Source organism: Lissotriton helveticus, chromosome 10, assembly GCF_964261635.1.
Source record: "Lissotriton helveticus chromosome 10, aLisHel1.1, whole genome shotgun sequence".
Classification (NCBI taxonomy): Eukaryota; Metazoa; Chordata; class Amphibia; order Caudata; family Salamandridae; genus Lissotriton; species Lissotriton helveticus.
Genome location: NC_136071.1, coordinates 258,573,106 through 258,596,819, shown reverse-complemented (window position 1 = coordinate 258,596,819; position 23,714 = coordinate 258,573,106). Strand labels below are relative to the sequence as shown.

At 44.3% G+C, this 23,714-nt stretch overlaps 1 protein-coding gene across 1 annotated transcript in view; it reads left to right on the top strand.

Annotated features, from left to right (window-relative positions):
• The first annotated feature begins 2,393 nt into the window (after positions 1-2,393).
• The window catches only part of VILL (villin like), a 337,454-nt gene continuing 316,133 nt past the window's right edge, over positions 2,394-23,714 (top strand). Inside the window, exon 1 of the mRNA XM_078665275.1 lies at positions 2,394-2,655. The gene's annotated coding sequence lies outside the window, so the exon portion shown is untranslated. The remainder of the gene's footprint in view (positions 2,656-23,714) is intronic.

Sequence of the window (23,714 nt, the reverse complement as noted above, 5' to 3'; positions counted from 1 at the left end):
CTAATACCATATTTATGCAGCATGGCTGGTGTATAGTACACTTGGTGAAGATATTTGAAATGAATGATGCATAAGTTACCAGTTGATGTCAGCGCCTCTGTGATTTGACAGCTGAGCTCCCATTCTTTCTGTGTGAGCTTTGGTTGGAGCTTCTCCTGTAGCCTGTAGCCTGCCAGGCTGTGATTGTCCAGTCTATGGTGTTAATTTCATTTTTGGGTGTTCCCCGTTTAGCATGCGATAGAATAATGTGCTGGGGAATCAGGTGAGCATCACTGCCTTCCACCGCTATGTGTGGAATAAATGCACGGGGATTGTACCAGTAGTGCGCATATTGTGCTTGGGCGCATAGGTAATATAAGTACAGATCTGGTACATTGAAACACCCCCTTATTATAATCCAATATGAGTGTGTCCCAACCCACTCGTGGCTGCTTTCCACTCCACACCAATTTTACCAGCTGGGATCGTACATTTTGAAAGGACTGTCTGGACAGTTTGATGGGGATGTTACTAAATAAATACAAAAAAGGCGACAAGACAATCATCTTGATAAGAGCTATTCGGTCTGCAAGCGACAATGGTAATCCCGACCATCTAACGACCTGGTGTTCCAGGGTGGTGTAAAGAGTACCGTAATTCCCCTTCACCACTATTTCTGGGTCTCGGTGAATCCATATTCCTAAGTATTTCACCGGGTCAATAGACCACTCAATGGGAAATTCCAGAGCGTGCGGAGTAGTGCTCTCCGTCAGGGCACTATGATTGATTTGTTCCAATTTATGCTAAGCCCTGAGATCCTCCCAAACCTGATGTGATCCGTAAGATTGAGGCTAGGTATCTTTGTGGTTCCCTGACGTGCAGTACAATATTTTTGGCATACAAGGAAATGCCAACAGGCCAAAGCGCAAACCGCAATGCCGACTCCCTGTGACACTGCCTAATAATGCAGGCTAGTGGCTCCAACAACAATGAGAATAGGAGCGGCGAGAGTGGGCACCCTTTCCTAGTCCCTCTGCAGATTCGTATAGTATCAGATGTCAGACCATCTATCCAGACCCGCGCCCTTGGGTCGGCATATAGCAATTGCACCCATCCACAGAAGAATTCTGGTACCCCCAACCTTTGCAAGATTCGGAACATGTAACTCCATTCGATGGAGTCGAATGCTTGAGCCGCATCCAACAACACTGCTATAGCCTGAAGTTCGGGTTTAATAGGTGATACATGGTGAAGTGCACGATCGATAGGTGGGTCTTGAGGAGCAGTATTTTCGCTGGATCAGGTGCTGGTGCTGCTTTCTTTTTTGGCGCTTCCCTAGCTCAGAAAGGGGGGTAGTTGGGGGTAGTTGAGGAGGCCTGGGCTGTTTCTGTAGGGGGTGGGGGACACTGAGGTCATTTACAGTTGGTAGGCATGGGGGTATCTGTTGCGTATGGGATGTTTTAAGATGTTATATGATGTGGCAATGTTGGGGATCCGGTTAGGGGTGGGGGTGGGGGTCGTTAGGCATTCACATATTTAGCTAGGTCTAGTTTTATTCGGCACAGGCCAAGGATTGGGGAATAGGCAGGGTGCACCTGATTCCAATAAAGCGGCCTTTAACACACAATTCCGGTGTCTGTGGTCAGTGCCCCCCCACTGGTGGGCCCCAATTCTCCACTTGAGAGTCCTCACAAATCTGTTGCCCATGCTCCTTCAGCACCCTGGCATCAGCAGCACAACAGCAGGACATCAGAGACGTTTTAAGGCATGGGCAAAGTGGGCTCTGGCTCACGGACCCAGCATTTTATGGGGCCCCTGTTGTAGGTAGCTCTGTTATGCAGAGTCTTGCCCTGTTGACCCTGAATAATTTTTAAACAGATTGTTTTAAATACCGTTTTCCTTGAATTTATTTTTAACGAGTGTGATGTGTGAGTCCATGATAGTGAAATGTGTTTGTTTCACGCAAAATCCATAATTAAAGTGTCTTTTAGATCAAAACACAACCTCACATTTGCGAAATGGGAGGGAATCACAGAGATTATTTGCAGTAATATTATTGAGCTGCTGCTGTGTTACAGTATTGAACACACAACTCACTGTCCCCGAATATTAGAAATTAACACATTTAGAATTTGGACGAGTGTGCTTTTGCACTGTTAGTTACCTAGCCAAAGAGGGCATGAAACACCTGTAATTGGATCATGAATTCAAAGTTGTTCCGAACCGGGGCCCCCAAAATACCTTTGGCCCAGGGCCCCCAAAGTCCTTAAGATGTCCCTGCACGACATTCAGAATAGTCATGTTCGCGCAGTAAGTGAGTGAAGGCCGTCCTTTCCAGGAGCAGACCTAGCTGCTCCCAGGCCTAGCTGCTCCCTGACGCTGCCTGGCAGCCGGGCCTGGGCTCTGCCGCGCGCAGTTCCGCTCGCGGTCGCCACAGAGGGAAGGGTGTGTCCGCCCTCCCTGCAGGTACGGCGGGAGGAGGGGCGCGCGGGGCGGCGCGCGCTCGCAGGTCTCCGAGGCAGGCAGTGGCCGCAAGTCGAGCAGGAACAGAGTGGGTGTCTGGCAGGCAGAACAAAGTGGGTGTCTGGCAGGCAGACGCTCGGCTTCCGCTGGGAATCACTGGGCTGCTCCCGAAAGATAACCGAAGCCTCCTCCAGCGCCGCTCGGCAATTCGCGGTAAGTTCCAGTGTTTTACTTTGTTTCTACTTATCAAAAACCTCTCCTCGACTATTTACATAGTGTCGTCACCCTTGTGTGGTAACTTGGCTTTGAAAGCTGCGCAGCATCTGTGCAGATTTTTTTCGGAGTCCGATTAAAGCAACCAAAACATGAATTATTTGGATTTTTACACTGGACGCGCAAGAGGAGAATCCTTTTTTTGTCCACACCGTCGGATGCAAATGCTCAGGATAGTTTAAAGTCTCTATTTAATATTCCTGCATTTTATTTTGATGCTTGTGTTGTTCTGCCCACTTTCCTGTGGTCACACAGCTACGCGGGTACACGTCAGTGCTGTGCTGGTGCGTCATATATCCTACAGAACGCTAAACATCCATGTTTAGAGGGTTTTTTATGCCTGACTACGGACAGCGAGGCTTGGGCGAGGCTCCTGCTGCGGCAGTTCGTGGGCACCTACCTAGAGGGGATAGATATATTGTGCCAGAGAGGGGCATGTTACATATATATCACTGGCAAACACTGGAGTGTTGGGTACCTAAAGGGGTTGCGGGTCTGTAGAAAGACTTTCTGAAGCGTCTTTGTTTTTGCCTAGTGAAGAGGGAGTCTTATGTGGCTGTGGTTGAAAGCTAGGATTTTTTTTTATTTTGTTATCGTTTTCAAGCAAATACCTTCATGGTTAAGCGTGTTAAAAATGACCGTAAGTATAGTCAGGGCTTTAAGTGGGCCGGGTCCTGCCGGTGTTCAGCACTGTCCGCTCTAAAAAGCAGGTGCTGAGACGGGTCCCTATCTGGCTCTCCATTTTTGCCCCCACCCTCGGAGTGAAAAAAAAACTAATCTCTGCAGCCGTTTACTGCTTTTGATGTAACTTTTTTTGTTTTGCAATTTTGTTAAGTGCGAACTGGACCCGAAGGTATTGGAACATATGAGCACCAGTTACGTTACACAAGGATATATTCAGTGTTTTTTTTTTTTAACGCACAAAGAGATGAACTTATTTGCCCAGAAGCACAGGTTGTTGAACCGACGCCAAGACTCCAACCTGCTTCTCTAACTACAGAAACGGGAGCTCTAGTCATTACACCACAAACAAGAGCTGCAGCATGTTCTTTATTATGTACAACGAAGAATATTGACAAAGCCAATAGTCCTGGCTTGTTGTAGGTGTAATGTTACTTGTTTTTGTATTATATATCTTGAAGCAATGACAGAAGCTGCAACATACCAGTTGGGTGGCACACTATGGTAAGCACAATTTTTTAGCTGAAGTGTTGAAGTGTTTTTAAGCCACACCCCATTGAGAGACTCAACCACGTTTTTTATCCCATTTAAAGCCTTGAGTATAGTACATGTAAAACACCCCGGGCCTCATTTATGGCATTTTGGCGTAGAGCAGTGCAGCAAGGCAGCTTATTGTGCAGGCCTACGTCAAAGTGAAAGGGCAGGAATACACCCTTTTTAAGCAGTAGGGTCCAAAACTGTCCTTTCTGCCAGTTGTGGTGCCGTTTCAGCAGACTAGCGCCAACATAAATAACACCATGGTGCAAGGGTGCCTCCATTGCAGGCAGGATCATTTGTGCAGGGAGGAGCCCCTTCCTGCACAAAAACAATGTGGAGAGGTGTTTTCCTCTTTCTAGGTTTGCTCTAGAATGCAGCACACAGGGAAGGCGGCAACAATTAGGTTAAATAAACATATTTCTCCTCGTTATTACTCACGTCGTAAGGCATACGGATTTGGCAGTTCCCCAGGTTTGGATCACTTTAAATATGGGGCAGTGTCAAATTCCATAGGTTTTGCGTGGGAAAACCCACCACAACGCCCACGGAACGCCTCCCGGCACAGAGCAAGGCGACACACCGATTTGCACTGCGTCTCCATCTCATGATTTATGAGGTCATTTAGAGCCATGCAAGGTGGCTTTGCGGGGCTTCTTAAATCTTTATGAGAGGCCTGTGTCACGCATTTACCACTTTATGAGGTGCAAAAGTGATGCTGGACTCTCATAAATAAGCCCCCCTTGCTTCCCTGGGCTTTTTTGAAAAATAAAATGTAAGTCAATTAATGTTTTTTTTCAATTTATTGATTTGGAGTTTTTATGTAGAATGTAATGGACTAGTCATTAACATCATCGGGCTGGTCTGCGTCAAACTCTACGTGGGTGCTGACTTAGGGCAGCATGTGATCAACTCGCCTCTTTGATCTCCTACCTAGCTGACAACATGTGCATAATGCTTAGCTTGTAATAAATAAATAAATAGATAAACATAAGCGCTGGTGGCCAAAGTTTTTCTTAGGAGTCTGCCAGTGATGATCCTGATTGCCAGGACTGCTGAAACCCAAGGCTGTCTAGTCTTAATTCAACCTCTTCATCCGTTCTTCCACCAATCTACACTTCCTGTTTCTTTTTCTTACTCTTCGGGGTTCTTTCTCATTCCTGCTCCTTCTCTCTTTCTTTTGCCACCTTTTCTCCATGTTCTTGGTGATGAAAAGTAAGTACCGGTCTCCAAAACGGAGCACCAGTGCCCCCCCACACCTGCATCCACCAACAAGCTCATGTTGTGTAGGACACTTGCTCCTCTCATTCTTCAGCAGTACATAGAAACACTGGCAGTAAAGACATTTTTTGTGTGCCACACTGGCTGGGCAAAGTGGCATCTGTGCTAAACGCCAGGGGCATAACAATGTATAATGTACCTTCTGCTGTGTAGTAAACTGTTACACTCAGGAGGCTCCTTTCCACCAAAGACTTTTTCATATTTGCACGACAGCTAGCCCAAGTGAACTTTTAGGAGCCCTCAACAATTTTTGATAGCCACCCCCATTTGGCTTATGACATTGGAATGAGTTTAGAAATGGCAGCCACATTATCCTTGGCTTGACTGTGTCTTACAGTACAAGAATAGCTATGATCCACACATCTTTCAGCTGCACAGTGCCAACCACAATCCTATTGTCAAGGTGGGAATGCATAATGGGGAAGTATCGATTTACTATTTTAAACTTTGACCTCCACGATACTTTGGTATATAACTGCAAGCCAATATTTAAATGCTGGTATTGTGGCCAGCACACCGCTGGGGACACCCTTTTATGCGCCATTATATCGACCCCCTTCTGCCATTTTGTTTGCATTTCACACTCCCCACTGAAACACACCGTTGCTCGGGGTCACGCAGCAGCGAACCAGCTCGTGAGCGAGTCAGGTGCTCTGCAGACTAGAAAGGTATGTGTGTACAGGAGCAGGCGCGGAGCCCCTGGGGCGCCCTGGGAGTTGTTCCAGAGGGACACTCGCGTGGCAGTCTGTGAGCCGCTCACAACTGCCTTACACGCACACTGACAAACAACAGGCCACATTTAAACCACTTCAGAACATGATCTTCGACAGTGAAGGGAGATCCACATTTGTCGGTATCAAAAAGATGCAACAGCTAGCCAAGAGGGCAATTTTAATATGTATTTTGCATTCTGGCTTGAAACATGCAATAGAAAAAATCTCTGGTAAATGGTATAACGTTGTCAATTAGCGCGCATGGTGTAGATGCGCAGTTAGCTGAAGTCAAGTGAAAAATGAGCACGACAAAAGCGTCTTTGTTTGGAAGGCAGGAATGCACCTCGAGTACATAAGTGCCCTTTCCTGATCCTGCTTCCAGTAGAACGAGTTTGCTGTGGGCAGGCCCGGGCTGGCCTTACTGAGCGCAGGTAAAACCCCAGTGGCTGTAGAGCATTAGGTCCATTCAGACCGGAGGAGGAGCCCATTCAGCCACGCCCCAAAAGAACTTGTGACGAATGACATTTCATTCTTTTCAAATCCCAGACCTGCTGTAAAGTCTATAGCTCTTTAGAGAATAATCGGAAAATTGTGATGGAAAGTGGATGGTTTGGTCCTAACTCAAAAAAATGTATTTATAGTTGGAAGAGAAGACACCCCCCCCTTCAGTGCCCGTGTCCCCTATGCAGTTGGTTTGACTTGCAGTCTAGTTCTGTGAAATATGGAGATGCCATTAAAATATTTTCTAGGACTGCTTTTAACTTTCAGTCCGGTTGTCGAAGTTGGAATTACTACCAAAATGCACTTTTTCAGATAACACCAAGAAAAAAGTTCTTGCTGGGTCCTGATGTAAACTGTTCAGTTTAAATACCCTTTGTTGCAATGCTCCACATTTTTCCGTAATGTGAATAAACATGTTTTTTTTTAACCCTTTCTGTAAGTGTAGTGATATCTTTAGGGGCAAAAGTCAGAATATTCTAATTCTGCAGAGTGCCTTTCTGATCTGAGCATCATCTACCTCGTGATAGATTATGAATTATGCTGTAATTCATGGACTCCTTTATTCATTCAGTATGACTTTTCACTTACACGCCCTTCTGTTCAAATGCGTAGATCAGTGAAAACATGAAGACTCCACCCCACCTGACCACCTTGCGAGTCCGGAAACCTTTCGTTATCCCACACTGCACCATCTGGTAGTTCAGGTGGAATAATTTTCTGTGCAAACAATGTAGACGCTGCCTCTGACGTGTAGTTCATGGCATGAAGTAAGACCTCATGGTAACCGTTGTGAAGATCTTGAAATTAGTGGTGTGGTCTTGCACTTTGTCTCACTGCGCAGCAAAGAGGCCGCCAGGTTTAAGACTTGATGTTGTATAGAGCACACCAGTGTCCCCCCCCCTTTTAGACAAAAGAGACGGCCCCCTGTCATGTGTGACATTTTCTGACATTCCTGGCCTGTAGCCAGTAGCACTTTGAATTTTTCTGAATTTTGCAGTGTTGCTTTTTCCTTTGTAAATGGCTTGTAAGCCCAGGGGGCAAAGTGTAGTTTCTAGAAAAGATGAAGACTGGCAGTAAATGTTCCACATCATCCAGAACACCTTGGAAGGTAAGGGGGTGCAGCGTCCAACAAAATAAGCCTCTTTCTATGTCAAGAGTTTACAGGTTTTATCCCATGTGAGCTCAAATTATCAGTAAACCTGGACCACCACCTTGTAACTTACGGCTTGTTAAAAATGGCCTATTAAAAACACACAGATATTCCATCTTACCAAGAGAACAGGAGTTTGTAAATGTTCATTTTGCACTCCCTGTTTCCAGCATCCCTTGAGAGGTTGTGGGGGAATTCCTGATGCAGAAGAAAGATATATAGTGGTTTGATGGGCCACCCCGTAAACTGCACCCATATGTGTTTTTTTCACTGATTACCACCTAAGGAAGGTTCTTTAGATGCGTTGTTGAATTTGGAACCAAGAGAACCTTGTTATAATTTTGGCTATGCCACTTCCCGTGACACTGTCTAAAAATCAATTTGGAGATCGTTATGAACAGGCCAGAAATGGGCCATGTTGGTGAAAATTACTGGTCATCTGTTTACCAGCCTTTTTTCCTGTTTTTCACCATTATCACCATTATCAACAAATCCAGAAATTACCAGGAAGTATTGCCGCATGCCATGGAGTATCACCCTTTCACCACTCAGAACTGCTTCTGGCAGTACTGGTTATCAGAAGAAACATGATGACAAAACTACTGGCCTGGGACCTACCTCTGGTGAAATGGTTGCTGGGAATGGTAATTCAGTAGGTACTAACAAAGTCCTATCCAAAGAATTTATCTCTTAAGTGCCTCAAATCACAAATATGTATGAAATAGTTAATAGCACCTGCACACTTGTGCTGTTTAGTATTATACCAATTACATGGCCCTTTCAACCACACCATGATTTCTTGAAAGTTTTTCTGAATCTGGTGCAGTAGAGCGTTCTCCTGTTTTTAGATTTATAAGGAAGCAATAAGCAAAACATTAAGAACTATCCAAAGTCTCACCACACCCCCTCCAGTAGATAGCTGTGAATACGCTCAATGCCATGATGGCGACTTTGAGCCAGTCCTAATTTTCAAAGCAGTACAACTAACCATTCTGGGGCTCGTAGATCTGTTATTATGATAGGGATAGTGAAACTCAACTTTTCAGTCGTCTTAATGCTGGTAGCTGAACATTCTGGGCTAGCAGGGGGTCACCCTCATGAATTGGGACCAGTTGACAGCTCTGTCCCTGTTTCTACTCACTTTCTACACTCTTTGATTCCATTTGGAGCAATACAGACTAACAGAGCGGAAAAACACCCAAAGATGATGGTAAAAGAGGCATAGATTTTAATAGGATGAGACCTTGTTGGGATAAAGGAAGTATGGAGTGGCAGTTGACGGGGGAACACCCGACCTTTATACTTGTTATAAATATTTAAAGTCACTACTTTGCGTGGCAATGCAGATGCTTTTTCCATTAAACTTTTAAGCACTAGTGATGTTTAAAAATAACCTGGAAAATCCGGTTACGTGTCTACTCCACCTACCATTCTACTTCTTCTTGGGTGAAGCGCAATTCCTTGCCAGGAATCTTCCCTGCCACGCGCCATCACAGTTGATTTCATTATATGAGCTAATTCCTGACTTAGGTTATGTGGTGGGAGGTGGGACTCCTGCCCCACGCATTTTTATCATTGATTTTAAAGCTGAAGTTGACTTGAAATAATACATAAGTATCTCTGGTGTATTTGTGCATGTAGGGTCTTTGTGTTTTTGAAAAAAACACTAGACATTGATTTTCTCCATTTAACATGAATGGTAGTCAAACTCGTATTTTTGGCTGTATATACAATCATCCTAAAACTTCACATACCTTCCCTTTCCTTTGTGTGATCCATTTCTCTGTTGGCCAGTATCACAGAGAGTCAAACATGTCCTGCAGTCACTTCAGTGTGTTTTGCTCCTGTTACAACTGTGTACAGGGTTATGAATGTATGTAGGTGAGGTATCCTGATACTTTGGTGAAAAGGAGTTTCATAAAGAGCTTTTCGTTTGATGTACCTTTGAAGATGGGTTGAGGTTGTTCCAGATCCTGGGTTCCTGAATCCAAAGCAGCGTCCAATGTTTTTGTGGCTTTGTGAGGAGATCCTTTGCATATTGATGAATTGAAGATTCCTGGATTTACTTTTCAAGAGCCCCTGCCACAACTACTGGTTTCTTAGTTCTTTCAAGCAAGACATCAAATATGATAATTAGTTGAAAGAGAACAGAGAAGCCTCGCCTCTACTTTAGATGCCCTCACACGTTATGTTCTTGCTCTGATACCTTTTTGAGGAAGACCTGCCATCAGTAAGGTAAGTTAGAGTATTTACGGGACTGGCGCTTTTCATATCGTAAGTATTTCCGCCAAAGTGCCAAAAAAGATAGTCTCAGTGAGAGTCCACCACCCCAGCCTGGAACTATACAGGTCAGGTCCTTGCTTAATGTTCACCGCTGCTTAGAGGCCTGATGCCATTGATAGCTATTACACTTGTACTGGCTTGTGAGCCAACAGCGATTTCAAAGCTTGAACTTCTTCTCATGTGCAAGTCACACTACTTATCCAAGTCTAGGCAGGGCTGATCATAAGGGAATAGAAAAAACCCTGGGAGCTGGAGGACAATAGGTTGCTTTCAGGACAGATTGTGCAGAGGCATCCTTTGCCATTTCAGTTCTTTCAGCAGCCCTGTAAGCGCAGCCCTGGTATTCATTGCAACTGTGCCAAAAGGAGTATGGGCAGAGTCCTTGACTCCTACTTCGGAATTGAATGTAAAGCCTAGGAATTCTTATCAGACGTATCTGGGAAATTATGTGATTCTGTGAATATTTTGGCTTAAAAAAATCGAGTGAACTACTCAAGCTCTCCCTTGAGAGTCTCGCTCAGTTGCGGGGTGCTCCATGGTGGCGTGTATCAGCAATGCACTCCGGTTCTGGCCACAGTATATAGTACTGTGTGCTAAGCAGCCAGGACCAGTGGTGTCTGTCGCACGGGGCATGGGAGCCGAATACAGGGCAAAACCCAAAGTAACGTAGAGGTTTCTGCCCGCCCTTAAATAAGTTGTGTTTTTCTAAAGGTGACACTGTGTATACATGGTACTTGTATGAATGGGGTAATCAGAACGAGGTGCTGGCTGTTCTCTCTACCCCTATCTCATTTATTTCATTATTGTATTTGAGGAATTGAACCGCAGTCATCAATGTGGAACTTGGTCCATAGAAGAACAAAACAGATAGGACTCCTACTGAGAGAAGAAATGTGATCATTTTTCTGAAATTGTCACTAGTTTGTGCTGCAATTGTTTTCCCCTTACACAGTGAGAAGCCGTGAAACTCTGGGCAGGTGCAACAGTATTGTTTTCAATAAGTGTAATTGTACTAGATGTGGTAACTGAGGCTTGTTCCGAATAAAAACTCATTTTCAGGGCTTCAAGCTACCTGTTTGAGAGTTTCATTTCAATTAGAAATTATATTGGGTATCCACCAACTTGGCACCCATTGAGAAGAAACTGAACTGATTACTGGGTAAAGTGAATGGCAACGTTCTGCTTTCCTTTTTTTTTAAATATTGTAATTATGTACAGAAGGGTACATGACAATGCAAATGATGCATGCAGCATCATTAAAGACACAGGGCCTGATTCATAAAGGGCCTACGCACTCGAGGCGGAGGCCCTGAAATCGTGGGACAGTTTCTGCACTTGGGGTGCAATCTTCACAATTAGAATTCTCATTGCGAAGATTCCGCCCCGAGTATGGAGACTTCCCTTTCGAATCGGCCCTATACCTAAGCCAGCAGCATCAACGGCACATTATCAGGTACAAAAATTCAGGTAGCACCACTTGACCATTGACAATTCCTCCTTGGCCCGCCTCAGTGAAGAGTATTGTGGAATCAGAAGTCATAAGATTGTCCAAGACACTTTAAGAAAATTGTGTGTCCACTCACTAGGGTTTCCAACTGTCAAACAAAAATATATTGGCCGTTAATTTCGGTATTGCTATTCTGGAACAACCAGAGCTGGTAGGTGAAAAATTATTTCTGCAAAATTGTCAAGATTCTTTTGTAAATGGCAATTATCCCCCTGTTTGTTCTAATAATCATTCTGAATCGATTTAGAAAGCTCTCGATTCTTTTAACTTGTTTCTTTAAGTGTTTGCTGTCATTGGTTTATGTTTCAGAAGGAGAAAAATACAGGAATTCCATGCTTTTCCCAATTCTTTTACCTCCTGGACTTAAAAATATAGGCCAGGCTGGTAAAAGACCAACCTTGTGGCATTCCTACCCTTCAAATATAAAACTATTTAATGCTTGGTATGACTTTTGTAAAATAGATTTTGTTGTACTCCAAGTGCCAGCAACTTACAATAGTGAACAGAGAAGTTTGATGTGGTACATTCACACTGTAATGTATTAATCACTGCAATATTTTAGAGGATTTTCTTTGTGTGATATTCACTCGTGAGTGCATTAACATCTGAAGATAAGCCCCCATGCCCTTGCTGCCACATACAAAAATCACTTAAAGATTCCCTCATTAATTTTCCATTCCTACACCAGTAATTATTCATGCCATGGTATTCTACCCACAGATCCATTCTTTCTCATATTTTTGGGGGCTTCCTCTTCTGTAAATCACCCCTTTTCTGCTTCCACACACAGGTCCTTATTTCCGCATCGATTTTCAGTCATTGTCGGGGTATCACTACCCCCTCTTTGCAGGTAATATTTCCTCATCACAACCAATTCCAGGCTAACTAATCATTTTTCATACGTTGTAAGATCTTGGCGGTAACTGCACCTAGTAGGTTTGGTGACCACAACAAGGGTATTTTTTGTTTAAATTCTTAATGACCTTATCAGAAAACACGGTTTCGTAAGATTTCATGTTTCAGCCGTGAAAACCAAGTAACAAGTCTTAAATAAATCTCCCTGATTTTTAAACTGTAAAATGTCATGATACAAGAATGAAGCAAACACAAAATCAAGTTCTTAATTAAGACTCGATACTCGGTCGAAAATAAATCATGATTAAATGAAATCCCAGTCTCTCCTTCCCCAGCCCTTTATGACGTTTTTCTTGTTGGATTGAATGTTAAGCATCAGTGGACTGTTTGTTGAAACCTGATTCAGCCCAACACTCCCCATAGTATCATTTCCCCTGCTTCTATTTATTTTTCGCTCTTCTCCAGATTAGATTTTAAAAATACAGATTAACAGAGCCGCTGGTTACTCATCTGACATTTAAAGCATGACTGGTCTAGTTTGTCCTTGTGCACGCTACGCGTTCGCCATTGTTCCTGCCTGAGACAGAAATGCAGTTTCTTTCATCAGACTTTAAGGCCAACACTTCATTTTAATCAAGACTGTTTGTACTCCCAAGCATTGCCATGAAAGGAAAGTGTGGGGCTTCCATTTTGTTACCATTGTTTAGGGGCTCAACATACAAGGCTAAGTAACATCAAGAAATGTATGACCATGACAAACTCTCAGTTGAAAATATAATTCGTTCTCGAAGATCTACACACACTGATGTCCACCCCCAGCCAAGTGGCGCAATACCCGTCTGGAGGGGTGGGGAATTACCACCCCCACCAAATCTTCGTTAACCAAAAAATAGTCACAAAAAGAGGTTGTTTCCATGTAAACTGTCACATTTTAAATACACTTTTCATCCTAATTGTCCCAATCAAAAAGCTCTGACAGGTGACTTTACATGCTTTCTATCAGAGATTTTAATCAATTACTGATACTTATTGCCCTATTTTGGGAGCTGGTGGACTTATTCAGTTTATTTGCTTCTAGAATCTAGGTGGTTCGTTCTCTCCTATGCTGAGTTTTTTATTCACTAGGTTTGCGATTTTCAATCCCCGCTCAGAAGTCCTCTCCAATCAATGCAGCGAAAAGTTCTAACATTTCAAGTCTGCCCGTGTATTTTGTTAAAAAGCGTAATTTTCTCTCAGAAGTTAGCTAATAGCTGACATGCTGTTCTTCCTAGGTATGTAAGAGACTTATAAGGGGTTCACACTAGGATCCGTGACTCAATATCAGGGTCCCACTTGGGCTGCTGTGATAACTCTTTTACTCTTTTCCTGCCTATCAAATGTTCTGTATAGGTTGTGCTTAATTTGTGCTGCTAGATGTGGGTGGTGAGCACAGGCATTTAAAAAAAAAAATCATTAGACATTGACCCATAGCAAGAGGGGAAGGTAGGAAAGGGAGTAGGAAGAGGAAGGGAATGATTACAAAACATTGACTGAACGATAAAGTAGGGATAAAAAAGAATGACTGCAAGACTGAGATAACCCCCCCCCCACCCACTAACCAAGGCATTAGCCCCTTTTCCCCCACCAGATATGAAAAATTTACCTCGTATCTTGCTACCACCTCCACTGCCTTCAACATTAGCCACCCATCCACATCCAACTGGAAAACAGTTAAATACATGGGGGTCTATTTACTAAATGCACATGCATGCAGCTCATCAGGCAAAAATGGTGTGCTGTGTTGCATGGAAGGACAAATATATGGCACTCACTCTCCCTCCCTAGCACCGACGGACAATCAGGCTGTCGAGTACCATGCAGACACCTTTGCACCATAGTTCAAAGGTGTCTGCGAATGTCAAGTATAGGTTTTGTACTGGAAGCGTACTTTTCTAGCGCAAAATACTATGCTTACAGTAACTTTAAAACTTGTCCTACTTGGTATGTGTGCTGTAATAAAAGCATTTCGCCTTGAGAGTGACAGTTTTTTTTAATGTAGATAGGGTTTTGATGTAGATAGGGACAGAATGAAGCAAACACAAAATCAAGTTCTTAATTAAAACTCGATACTCGGTCGAAAATAAATCATGATTAAATGAAATCCCAGTCTCTCCTTCCCCAGCCCTTTATGACGTTTTTGGGTCTCGCTGGCAAAATGCATCCGCAAGGATGCATGTGTCCAGCTGGAGACGTATAGCGATCAGTCTGGGGGGAAGGAGGACAAGAGGGTGCACGAGCTTTTTCAGGCTGGATTCGTGTGGGCGAACGCGCACGTTCCGTCCTGCGCCGCCCTCCCATACTCCCAGCCTAACGCACATGCATGCATGCACACAGACAGACACACACACACACGCGCGCGCACACGCACTTACACAGACACGCAGGCACCCAGACAGGCAACCCCCTCCTCCTCCCCCACAGTCACACACGCATACACACAGACTCCAAGACGCACGCACGCTCACACATACACAGCCCGCCGCCGCGCGCGCGTGCGCACACACACATGCCCCCCCGCCCTCGCAGGCCAGCCACAAAGCGAAGCCCCACTCACCGGCAGCAGGACTCTTCCTCCCTTCTTCGGCACCGGGGCGCAGGGTAGGCTCCTGCCTGCTCCGGTGCTGCAAACAATCGCGGCTCTTCCGGCTCTTCCGTGGGAGGCGGGGTAGGCTCCCGCCCTCCTACTTCCTGTTTCCGGTTGTCCCGCCCGGCCTGCCTGACTTCCTGGTCGCAGGCCGGCGGCGTAGCGCGGTTGCGCTTCTGGGATGCCATTTAAGTTATGTAAATACAAAACATATTGCATTACAAATGCTATAGGTATCACATTTGCGAAATTTATAACTATTGGCATTGTAAATGACAAAGCTATTAATTTAGCTATTTAAAAAAAAAACCATAAATAAAAACTTTGCCATTTACAATACCAATAGCTCAAACTTTCCTAATGCGAGACCCATTGCATTGCAAATGCTTGTTCTTGTTGGATTGAATGTTAAAGCATCAGTGGACTGTTTGTTGAAACCTGATTCAGCCCAACACTCCCCATAGTATCATTTCCCCTGCTTCTATTTATTTTTCGCTCTTCTCCAGATTAGATTTTAAAAATACAGATTAACAGAGCCGCTGGTTACTCATCTGACATTTAAAGCATGACTTGTCTAGTTTGTCCTTGTGCACGCTACCCGTTCGCCATTGTTCCTGCCGTTAGAAGATAGGGTTGGATGGCAACACCGATGTATCATCCGTGGAACACTCCAATGTCACTAAGTACTCCAAAGCAGTACTAGGCACTGCTTTGAGCTACTTTAAATTGAATTTAGAGCGCAAAGCAAGTTTTGTGCTGAAAAGTAAATTGAAAAAAGAATGTTTTAGCAATTTGGGTCACTTTTGTGATGCAAACATGGTGCAAAATCTTAGTAAAAATTCTCCATGGTGTCCCGGCACCCAACCCGCTACTGTTTGCTCCCTCTTTCCATCCTAAGCCATATTGTTAGGAGGGTTGGCAGAGCCAGTGATCAGCAGCGACTGAAATTCCTGGAAGTCACAAGCCTGTGCAGGCCCATTGCTGACGGGAAAGATGGCGCTCACCTGTTACATTTTGCTTCCTGCACCCGCCCCCTTCAGTTCTGTAGAGACCCAAGAAAACCAAAGAAGGTGGGTGAGAGAGCAAACAAACTGTCATCCATCATTCCCCTTCCTTGCCCTGGCCCCGACAATCTAGGTGAAGCAGGTGAAAGACTGGAAAAGTGAGGGCTTCCAGGTGACGTCACCGCAGTGAAAAAGCAACTTTGTTTTTTGAGTGGTATCATATAAGAGCAGTGAATCACTGGATTTTTAATATGGTATTTATGCTATTGACCATAATTAATGTTGATATCCATCTACAGGGCAGTAAAAATTGAAAATACGACCATATGGGGGGATCAAGAACCCCGGTTGGAAATGTCACTTCTGAGAAGAGTTGGGCAGCTTGGTGTCTGTCACCTTGGAGATGACTCCTCTCACAACATTTCCTTAAAGGTAGTCATTGTCCCTAAATATCTCCACAGATGGCTTTGTGGAGACCATCACTTCAACCATATACCGTCACCCACAATAAAACACGCAAAAGGATTATGTTATTCTGTATGCAATTTGATCTACAAACTCCTCCTGTGTAATAAAAGTATCACTTACTGTAGTGAAGTGGGCAGATCTGTTAATAGGGTCACAACCCCACCCAACATATCGCCTCAAATATGTACAGACAACAGGAATAGGGCTGCACTCAGGGAGATTTACTACCTGTGGAATACTTTGCATGGCACCGCCTACTTCAGCATGATCTCCTTTGCGTGACGTAGTGGTAATTGGGTTTATCCCTTGGCAGTATGTTACTGCCCTGTACCCAGTGATGTTCCTGCTGTTATACCTTTAACCTAATTAACATGTTCCATTTACAATTATGTAAAAAATATTGTGAAACAGCAGATCTATAATTAAGGCATCACTAAAGGTATGCACACAGTTTGCTGGCAAAAGCATTCGGCAGGTTTGGTAAACACTGGAGTGCAGAAAATAATTACTATTCCAGAGGGCATCAGCTGCAGTTGTGTTTTCATTCCTCTGTATTCAATTATGCTCCTCAAAATAACAGCTTGACTATGTATTCTCAGAACATTCCTGTCCCAGTGTTGCCTGGTGACTACCCTACGGCCATCTTCGAATCCTAGTGTGTCATCGTCATGTCATAGATGGCAAAAATAGGATCCCACTGGATGTATCCAGAATCCATACAGGTCTTAGGCTTACACTGAATTCACAATAGGCTTCTCTGAAATTTACAGTGTACACTTAGCATTGCTCAGTTCCTTGGATTATTTGTCTAATTTACATGTGATGTTTCGTCACACCTAAACATGGCTGACACCTCCCTTTTAATGGGTTTGAAAAACACGTCTCCTTAGGCACTGTAGTTGTGAGTCATCTTTCGCTCTTGTTTCTCAGTATGCCTCTACGCTGCCAAAAAGACTTGTGGTTGAATGTATATTCATTAGGCAAGGAGAGTCTGATGCCTGTAATCAAGAAGAAACCCTTTGCAGATCCATTGTTTATATACACGCGCACAGTGTACCCTCACACAGCTTATTTATACATTAATGTGTTCCATTAAAACATCAGTTATTACTCTCCAATTCTACTTAGGATTTACACTACATGCTGATCTAGGGAAAACAAGAGCATTATTTGTCCTTAGGCGTATTCCCATTGTCCTTATGCTCATTCTTCTGAGAGACCCCCAGAGAACCACAAGGACTCGGGATCTGGCCAGCCGTGCCCTACGGGCACACTTAACATCCTCAATTCTCTCCTGTCCTGATTCTCTACACCATACACATAATACTTTTCCCTTGTTTTCCTCCATCAAGGGAGTTGGGTTGCAACATCTCCCAAATTAGGAGTCAAAATCCTACACTTTTCACCACACCAGAGTCTCTTTCCATGTTTCATGGGCAACACTTACCTGACGTACATAATTGTTATGATACCACACACACAGTATTGCATCCTCTATACCATCTACCATTTCTGTGTCCAGATAAGGCTATATATGGATGTATAGAGTCAATATTCTTAACTTCATGTATACTTACCTTGATAATATAGTGGTAGTCGATATAATGGACGAAATAGTGTTGTAATTAAATATTTCACAGGCAATATAGCCCCCACCCCCCTCAGCACTCCACCCTTGCACTGCACATTCGGTAGACAGTTGGCAGTTGCTTAATGTGTATAGTGGTAATAGTATGGGTGATTCACTTAAAGGCATCAGTCCCAAAGTTAGCCGATTTCTGTGAGGATATGGTCCTCTGAGATTCTAATTCCAGATCTGACAGGGTTGTCTGGAACCCACACATCTGCAAGACAAAGACATCCCAGTGTGGAAACAATGGATATAGCTTATTAATTAAATATTATCATTCCTCCAGCCACCGCCCTGTATAACATTGGAGCCGCGGACACCCTCAAGTAATGGTGGACTTCCTACCCTGTATGCTGGTGATTGCCAGTGACATCCGCTCAGTCCTACCCCCCACCTTGTTACTTCAACCATTGCACTCTATGTGGGTCTAAGAGGTGCAGTGCTTGACTTTCCCTTCATATCCTCAACGTAATTCTCATGGCCACAACACATAAGTAATTGCCCATCTAAGTGAAAGATGAAACCCAAGGATTTAAGCTGAATGAAGATTGCTTTCTCCGTCTCGGTTGATAACATCACCTCATCCTACTTTCCTTATGTCATGCTCATTGCAAACAACGTCAACCCACTCTAAAGGGTCCACATCATGCTGTAACAAACATGGCTTGCATCTAGATTTTAATAATGCCCTGAAATTAAAATACTCTATCACCGGCATTTAATTCGGGCACAGTTATTGGTCCTCTTAAAAGGTGTGAGAAAATTCAACCATGTATGCGCCCCACTGGCTGTCAATGTCGCGGAGCTTGATATAAGAAGTCCTCTATGTTGTTCAGCAAATTTCATATGGTGAATTGGTCCACAATATTCCCTGAAGCACACTTTTCAATCTAGGAAACAATGTGTGTTGTGTCTCAGCTGGCCAGACAGAAAAAGAGGTAGTGACTTCTTGTTATTGGCACCTGCTCTGCAGAATAGTATGCCAATAGAATTGTGAAGTGAAGTGAAGGAGTTTTGTAAAGCGCGGCTGCTGCCCAAGGGCCTCCAAGCGCTAAGTAAAGGTAACAGAGCTCTGAGGAAGGAGGGGAGAGCTCCAGGTGGGGAGCTATTTTCTGAAAAGATGTGTTTTTAGCTCTTTACGGAAGGATGAAAGGATGGGGTTGGACCTAAGTGAGAGGGGAAGGGAGTTCCATAATTTAGCAGCGTTGAGCGTGAAGGACCTGCCTCCTGCTCTGGACTTTTTGACTCTGGGAACTGCAGCGAGGAATGCGTTCTCTGAGCGAAGTGACTTACCAGGACAGTAGGGAGTGAGAAGTGTGTGGTTAATCTCAGGTCTGGCTCTGTGGAAGGCTTGGTGCGATATGCACAGCGTCTTAAATTTTATTCTATCCCTGACCGGGAGCCAGTGCAGTGACCTGATCCCTGGCTTAGCTGATTCTCTGCGTGGGATTTGGAGTAGCGTGCGAGCTGCACAGTTCTGTGTGTGCTGAAGTTTCTGCAGCACGTAGTCAGGGGCTCCCAGGTAAAGGGCATTGTTGAAGTCGAGCCGAGATTGAATGAGGCCCTGAATAACAACCTGTTTAGCTTCTAGGGGCAGAATAGGCAGGATTTTTTGCAGCATTCGTATAATCCCGAAGCAAGTTGCTGCTGTTTTGGTTGCCTGCGTATTGAAAGTGAGGGTTTTGTCCAGCCAGACTCCCAGACTTTTAATGTTCTCCTTCGGGGATGGAGGAGGACCCAAATTGGGAGGCCATAGCTGGTCCATGGGAGTGAGAATAGGGGGTCCAAGGAGCATTATCTCGGTCTTATCGCCATTGAGTTTTAATGAGGATGCTGTCATCCATCTCCTGACGTCCTCCATGCATGCTGCTAGGTTGATTTGGGGGAGCCTGCTGTTCTTCTGTGCCAGAGAGACCACCAGCTGAGTGTCGTCCGCATACGAGATGATCTTAATACCGTGTTGTCGGACGACCTCAGCCAGTGGCCTCATGTACACATTGAACAGCGTAGGGCTTAGAATAGAATAGAATAGTTAAGCAGATTTGATATCTACAAGATTTTGTTAGATTCATGAATGGTTTTAGAAATTGTTTATTCATTCAGTCGCATGCCTATTAACAACCTGCATCTTCTCTGCAGAATCCATCCTGGGTTCTTCATCTTCTCTCTAGGATCCTTCTGAGCTTTATATATCTTTTCATCAGGATCCTTTGTAGTCCCCTTCATCTTCTCACGAGGATCCGTCCAACCATTGCATCATTTCTCCTGGATTATTTCTATCTTCTTTATTTTCTGTCCAAAACCTTTCCTGCTGTCCTCAAACTTACACCCAGGATCCTTTGTTGCCCACTATGCCTTCTTTACTCGATTCGTTGTGCTCCCTACCTTTCCTTCTAAGAATGTGCTTGTGACCTCGTCTTTCCTCCAGCATCCATACTGGGCCCTCCATTTTCTCTTCTCATTCCTTACTGGGGGTTATGAGGCAATACTGAACCAGCTGTGTCCCCTTGGGCCTTACAGTCATTCATCCTATCTTTGAAAGTACCAAGAGCTCCTTTAGGTGGCACAGTGGAGCATCCTTCGAAGGGACCAACGCCAGATGAGCAGCTCCCTAGGTCAGCTACCAGGCAGTGACCTGATAGTAATTCTGCTACTGTCTCTCTCTACCCACACTCACAAACCAATGCCCTTCCTCCATGGTGAACCTATTCCTAACTTTCCCAAATGATCGATCTCTCTGCGCAAAAATGCTTAGCATTGGCACTCCCAGGCAGGGATCACCTGAACTCCAGTAATTGAGACAGCACTTTTACTTGGAAGAGTAAAGGCTAGAGGCTTATTACAAAGTTCAATTTGCAAGCAGACTTACCTTACATACACCTTGTGTTCAGTTTTCACAATGGTATCCAGTTACATCCTTACCCAGTGGTGTATTCAGGCTACTTCTTTTATTCTTCTTACTTTGGTGGCCATTCACTTTCTCAAACCTTTGATCTATTCCTTATTTGCCCAGGTGGACGATTTTTTTACACTTCCTTCTCATTCGTTTGTGCTCCTCACGACAATTACTTATATATTCAACCCAGATCAAAATCTGTATGGTCATTCATGTCCTAAGGCCTTTTTTCATCACTGAACCACAATGGGTTCTGGCACAATCTGTAAACCATACTCATTCATACCACCTGGTAGCCGATTACTTCTGGTAACCTCCATCTATTCTTTTATTTCCGGTTGACAGTTCACTTCTTTACCTCATTAAACATGCATGCCAGGTGACTGTTGATTTCCAACAACCTCTAGAGAACTAAGCTTCCATTTCCAGGAAATTATTCACTCCCGGGTCCTCCCCTTATATAGTTTTCAGGTTAAAGTTCATCTCCCATAGAAAGTAAACATAGAGGGGATTATAGCTCATGGATTACTTCACAATAATACTGTATACCAAGATCTCCTTTAGGCAGGAATGATCCATTTCAGCTCACCTACTGCTGCTATGCGGCGAGTATACCTCAGCAGAACTGGGTTCAGTGTGGGAGAATGTTATGTGCACAGAATTTCTTCTGCGTGGCTCTAGAAGCGCATTTAAAAATAAAATATTTAATTGCCTTTATTGGCATTTGAGGTAATGAACATCAGAAGGCAGCGGCCTGAAACATATCAGGCATTATTGGCTACCAAATCATACAACAAAAAATGGGAATAAAAACAAAAGTAATGGTGGAAAAGGGGGCGAGAGGGCAGGTAAGGGGTGGAACAAGGCAGATCAAGACCATAGAAGCAATGTAACTTCCCTTATTGTCATAGCTGATTAAATAAACAAGTTAAGATTTCTACATCTGGAAAAAGAGGCAGGCATCATTGTCCATCAGACGTTTCAGTTGTTAAAATAGGGTGTAATCGACAGGTACAGGCTTATTTAAAAGAAGGGGCGAATGGGTCATCTTTATGCATGTATGTCTACAAGGAAGCCTTTGGCCCTGGCTCCGGGGCCCCGGCATCTGAAGGGGGACTCATCTCTGCAAGAGGTCTGGGTGGAAGGCCCTGCAGGCGTAAGTACAATAGTAACGGTTCCCAGATATCTTTGGGGCAGGATGTCGGTGCCATTGGCTTCCAGTAGTTAGCCAGTTGCTCCCGACAATAAGCTGCATCCTGTAACCAGGCCCTAGCTTTGTTGGGCACCAGTTTTTGTACCCAATGTATTGCAACTCAACGTTTTGCAAGCAGTAGAAGCATAGCCGTTAGGCGGCAAGTGTCAGGCAGGAGGTTTTTCACATACCCTATAAGATACACCAGTGGGGTCTGTAGAACCGGGCATCCAACAGGCTGCTCCAGAGTGTGTAGCGCAGTCTGCCAGTATTTCATCACCAGTGGGCAGTCCCAGGCGAGATGTAGAAAAGTGGATTGAGGATCCAGGCATTTTATGCAGCGTGACTCTGTTGCCAACCCCATGCGTGGCAATTGTATCGGTGTACGGTACAACTGATGAAGACATTTGAAATGTATAAGTTGCAGTCTACAATTGGGTGAGAGAGCAGCGGTTTGTTCACAGCAATATTTCCACTTCTCATCTGTAAGAGGAGGGTCTATATCTCACTCCCACATGTCGCTGGCCATTGGAATTCAGAATGGTTCTTTGTCCTGCATTATGTCGAATAATCTAGTGATTAGTTTGCGGGGGAGACTGTAGTCAGCATATGTTCAAGTGCATGGAGCAGTGGCTCATAAAGCCCTGCATGTGGTGCAAAGCTGCTGATAGAGCATGGTGTCGAACAAAGTGGGTCACAGAGCGTTGTCAGGAGCAAAGGAGGGAATGAAATGTCTGTCGGTATAAGTCTGAGTAGGTAATACATTTCCTCTTGCGTGCTCACACTCTAGCGTCTACCTTCTTGTAAGGTGGGCAGCATTGGGATACATGATAATGGTATTGACAGGGCATATATATTTTTTATTTTGGCTCTTTTAGTTTGACTCAACAGCGCACCCCATCCCATGCCCCTCTGAGACATTCAACTGTGTCTATTTCTTTTCGTGGAGGCATGTAAGTTTGATAGAGCGCAGTGGTTAGCGCTCAGGGAGAGGCAGCGTCCATCTCCACTGCTATGTGTGGCTGAAATCTTGTAGGATACAGCCAGTAGCGAAGATATTGAGCTTGCGCACATAGTCGTACAAGAACATGTCTGATGCATTGACACCCCCTTGTCGAAAAGGGAATGTAATTATTTCCCAGACATTTCGAGGTTGCTTGCCGGTGCATTCTAGCAATATCAAGTTGGAGTGTACGCGCTGGAGAAAGTGAGAAGTGAGCAGCATGAGAATATTGATCAATTGATAAAGACATTTGGGTAAAACAATCAATTTAGCTATTGCTAATCGTTCTGTCAGGGTCAGAGGGAGTCGGTTACAAGTCGGATTTTTTCCTCTAACCAGGCTATTGCTCTCCAATAGTTAACCTGCCTGAGCTCCGCTACGTCCCAACTCAGCCAAAACTCCCAAATAGCGCAATGGCTCTAGCTCTCAACTCAAGGGTAATTGCGATTCAACTGGAGACGTATTTTCTGTAAGTGGAAAAAGGGTACATTTAGCCCACTAGAAGCTCATGTGCCATGCCTGGCAAGTGTACTTTGTAATTATGTTTGAGAAAAAATGTAAAGACATAACATGATTCAAGGAGTTTTACTGCCTCAGGGCAGGCAAACTGTGCCCTTCCCAAATCATGCATTTCTCTGGCTGAGTAATTCACTGGCTCCAGGATCTGAAGCTGGAACC